Source organism: Mytilus edulis, chromosome 4 (genome assembly GCF_963676685.1).
Source record: "Mytilus edulis chromosome 4, xbMytEdul2.2, whole genome shotgun sequence".
Lineage (NCBI taxonomy): Eukaryota > Metazoa > Mollusca > Bivalvia > Mytilida > Mytilidae > Mytilus > Mytilus edulis.
The window spans coordinates 59,712,203-59,716,723 of record NC_092347.1 but is presented as its reverse complement, the minus strand read 5'-3'; the positions used below and the strand labels follow the sequence as shown (position 1 = coordinate 59,716,723).

General features: G+C 29.4%; 1 long non-coding RNA gene across 1 annotated transcript; it reads right to left on the bottom strand.

Moving 5' to 3' along the window:
- Positions 1-1,921, bottom strand: LOC139518485 (uncharacterized). The gene is made up of 4 exons (XR_011663373.1): positions 1,855-1,921; positions 1,455-1,647; positions 619-704; positions 1-186 (listed from the first exon to the last, which is right to left on the bottom strand). It is a non-coding gene; the product is annotated as an uncharacterized lncRNA (long non-coding RNA).
- Positions 1,922-4,521: the final 2,600 nt, after the last annotated feature.

Below are 4,521 nucleotides of genomic sequence, written 5' to 3'. Positions count from 1 at the left end.
TTGGTAGAGACATTTTTATTTTATTCACAATTGTTGTAGAACATATCACACCAATAATGTACTGCCTAAGCAAACATTTTGTTACAACTGGATGAATGATGCTGGAAGTAATTCTGATCTGATGTCAGATGTTCGACATTCTGGCATACATCTTTACAATGACTGTACATCATACTAATTGTTAACCTACAAAAAGAGTATAAAGTTCGAAATATATTCACTTTTTAAATAGTTTTTTTTATCAGTATCACAAAGTTGAACATCCGCATTGTAAGTCAGTATATGCTAAAATCACTTGTCATTTTCAAACTAATATACAAAGAATATTTACGTGAACGATTTCATTTACAATTAAAAAAAATGTGTCTAAGAATATACAGTTTTATAGATGTAAGATTTAATAGTAGCAAAAATTGCAGTTAAACGGAACAAAGAAGGTGTTTTTTTATTTTAATTTTAAAAGAAATTACATAAAATATATACATTTTCAACGTTATTTATCAGCATAACCACTGAGACCAAGCTCCAACAAATTACATTTAAGTCTTTTCTTTACCACCTAATTAACATTTATTTGGGAAGCGAATAATGATTTAAAATTTCATTAAATCAACTTACCTCATATGCTCATGAAAATGTTCTCTAACCAGCAATTCTGTTTCCGGTGAAGTTAAAGAGGTTTAAGAAGTATAATCCTCCGAGAACTAGAAAATTAAATAATGATAATAAAAATAATAATTGATAATGAAATGAATGATAACGATTATAATTTCGATAATAATTTAAATATTTAGAATAAAATATTTATCAATATTAAACTAAATTTTCGTAAATTGATTAGATTGAATAGATTTTATACAGAAATTCGGTTTTAAGTGAAGTTTGAGAGATTTAAGAAGAACAACCCCCGAAGACATAGAAAATAATGATTGATAATGAAATTATAAACAATAATAATAATTTCAATACAGTCTCAGAATACAGTATTAATTTGAATAATAAACATAATTTTGATACGTCATAGTAGACAAAATTATCGTACATCAAAATAGTCACCACACACTTGACGAAAAATCCAAGCTATACAAGATATATATTTGTAATTTGGCAGTAGAAGCACACCAAAATCAGGAAAACTACTTTGAGATAGTGTTGTAATCTATTTTTAGGTGGAATTCAAATAAAGGCAACAGTAGTATACCGCTGTTCAAAACTCGTAAATCTATGGATACAAAACAAAATCGGGATAACAAACTTAAACTGAGGGAAACGCATTAAATATAAGAGGAGAAGAACGACACAACATTAAAATGTAACACACATAGAAACGGACTAAGCATTAGACAAAATCAAATATTCTACATAATAAATATGCGTTATATGTACATGCAGATTTTTGTGGTATCCTAATCATTTTCTAAATTTGATTTGAAACCAGTGTTAGATGTACTCACGGTAGTTAAAGAGTTTAGCCTGTTGTAGACCCTGGTTACTATTGGCAGCATAGTTTGCATAAGGAGCCACCTGTCTTGGTTGTTGGTAACCATAGTTACCAGGTAAATAAGCACAAGAAACCAGTGCGATGATACAGGGAAGGATTAGACAAATGGCGACTTTTGTGTTCATTTTTAAAATTGACTCTCACGACTGAAAGAAAATGAATTTGAAAATACATATCAATGGTTATTAAGTAATAATAGCAAAATAAAAAAACAATCACATCATAAAACAGAGCAGAATTAAAAAAATAAACTAAAGAAGTCAAAATATCAAAGTCATTTTAAACTAAAAGAAATTTAAGAAAAAAAAGGAGATTAAGAAAATTTCTTGTAAAAAAACCGTTTCCAAACATACCTAGAACGATTTAAGTTGAAAGTAAATATATCACGAGTTTTGCATGTATTTATATGTGAAATATAACTTCCCTGATGAAAAGAAATGGTCGGAAATTATGTTTTTAAACCGACAAAATTATAGAATGTTGTCTGGACTATAACATTACCGCATTGGACAGTAGTCTGTACTGTGATAAATGTTAATAAACTCTAATGTAAAAACAAATTTTTTCTTCAGTAGTTCATAATCTGTTGTTTTTGGTTGAAATTAACCACTGAAATGAGCTGCAATTTCGCATCTGTTATAACTTAAATCGGCACAACACCGTTAAAGTAACAACAGAATTTTAACATGTAGAATATAAAACGCACACACATTTTCGATTTATTCTTCTAAATAGGTTTAACGAATGACAATTGTACTCACTAGTCAAATGCATTTCAGTGTCACAAATATTTATTTTTATTCGTAATAAACTATTCACATGTAGATAAAAATAACTAATTGTAATGCCGATGCTTAAACATTATGGTCTAACTAAATAATAAATTACATCATATCTTTTTTTCTTTCTATTTACCCTTGAATCGTAACATAAAAAATACTTTGACGAACTTTTTCAATGAATATTATGAGATATTAGTTTTCAAGTCTTGATACATAGCACTTCTGTGTTGACATGAGTTATCATTGGTATGGTCATAATTATAAAATGAAACTCTTTATAAAACTTTGATAGTACACTACCTTAGGTGTATTTGAAAAAAAATCGGAATTTTGTGTCTTCATTATTCCCGAACTTCTTACTTTTTTGGCCTTTTCTCATTTTTTTTGGGAACGTTACTAATGAGTCCTTTGTAGACGAAACGCGTGATGGCATATACATGTAGTATATATAATGAGTTTACAAACTAAAAGGATCACAACAGCCCAAAATAATCTGACAATTATTTAAGCTAGCATGGAAACAGTTTTACATCATGAGTTTCTGTGATTTTTCGTGACACTGAACGATATTTGTAACAGAAAAAGAACACAGTCATTTTCATCATAAATCTATCTTTGAAGGCAATGCTATTTTTTTTATATTTTAAACAAAACAAAACTTTATTCGTTTTAAAAAATGTCAATATATAATTAACATTAACATCGAACCACCATCCCAGTAGTCGGTTTCTTTTGTATTGATACGATTGTTAACAAAACAAACTTTGCCTTGATTCTCCACTGATAGATTAAAAAAAAATATTAGAACCTAACATTCCATTTCACTCGGACAATGTTGACATTTAATAGATGAAGTTGTATTAAGAGGGGCGAAATTGTCTTATGTCCATTTTGGTCTTAACATGTAGCTCTTCACGTGCTTAGGTCTGATACATCCTTGTTTGGCTTTTACATGTAGTTTTTTTTTTTGCGTTCCTAACGATAGCATTTCAAAAAGCTCAAGATTGATAAAGTGTTATTTTCATTTACTTGCACTTGGTCTGTATCACTGTTAGAAGACAGTTAGTTCCTGAGGATATCACAAACCATTCTCTTAAAGTGTCATCCAAATAAAGAAAATCCGTAGTTATAATAGTGTAGTGACATTTTAGTGTGGGAAAGCTTGCGTTGGTTATCAGTTGGAAATGGTGTCTGAACTAGCTTTCAGTTATTTCGTAATACGTTTTGTTCTTCGTAATCTGTTTCATCTGACGAATACAGTCCTTTCCAACTGATATTTGCTTGGGCTTTTTCTTCTTTGGCTGATCCACCACTCTCCAATGTTAGGGGAGGATTGAACCTTCACAAACTTTATTCATAATTTCAAAAGACTAGTTATCACTATTAACGTTAAAAAGATTGACAATACTGACAAACTTTCGTGTGTCGATAATCAAGTTTAATACCGATAATATTGAAAATAATTTTAATAATATGAAACAAAATATGTCCATGTTTTCTAGTACAGTTTAAACGGGAAAATGTTGTTGAGAATTTATCTTAATATGACAAAATAAAGAGCAAAACCTTTTCTTGCAATGGCAAACACAGAGAATGTTTTTTTAAGTAAAAATCAGTAAAAAAAAATTCTCCAAAATATACCATGGCCAGGACCTGACAGTTTTTAGCAGTGTACAAATGAAAATCGTCCGGAAAACTGCGCTTGCTGTCATTTTAAGGGATCATGCAACATTTTACCTATAACCCATACCTTAACAACATAGGTTCTCAATTACTAAAAAATGTTCTAAAAGATAATTTCAAATCAGAATAAACATATTAACTTCCTTATATCCAGTCGAATTGTCTATAGGTTACACAAAGCTGGTTCTTAAAACGTTTGTATCAGGGAAAACATTTTTCTTTGATTTTAAAAACATGTAGGGGAAACGGATTTCCTAACCATTCACATATAATATTCCGTATTTCTGATTTTTTGTTCGATAACGTAAATTATACGACTTTTTGTATGACTACGTGAACTTGTGCCATTTATTTTTGCTGGTCTTTAGGAAGACAATTTACAATTGTGCAGTGAACGCTTACATAACCTTATAATTCTGTTTGGAAACAAAAATAAATTTCCAATATATAAATATACATGTATGAGAGTTTTTCTTTGTTACAAATGAAGCTCCATGTGTGATGGTGAAATAAAAATAAATGTCTCAGAAAGTGGTGAATTAGTTTCCATAAATG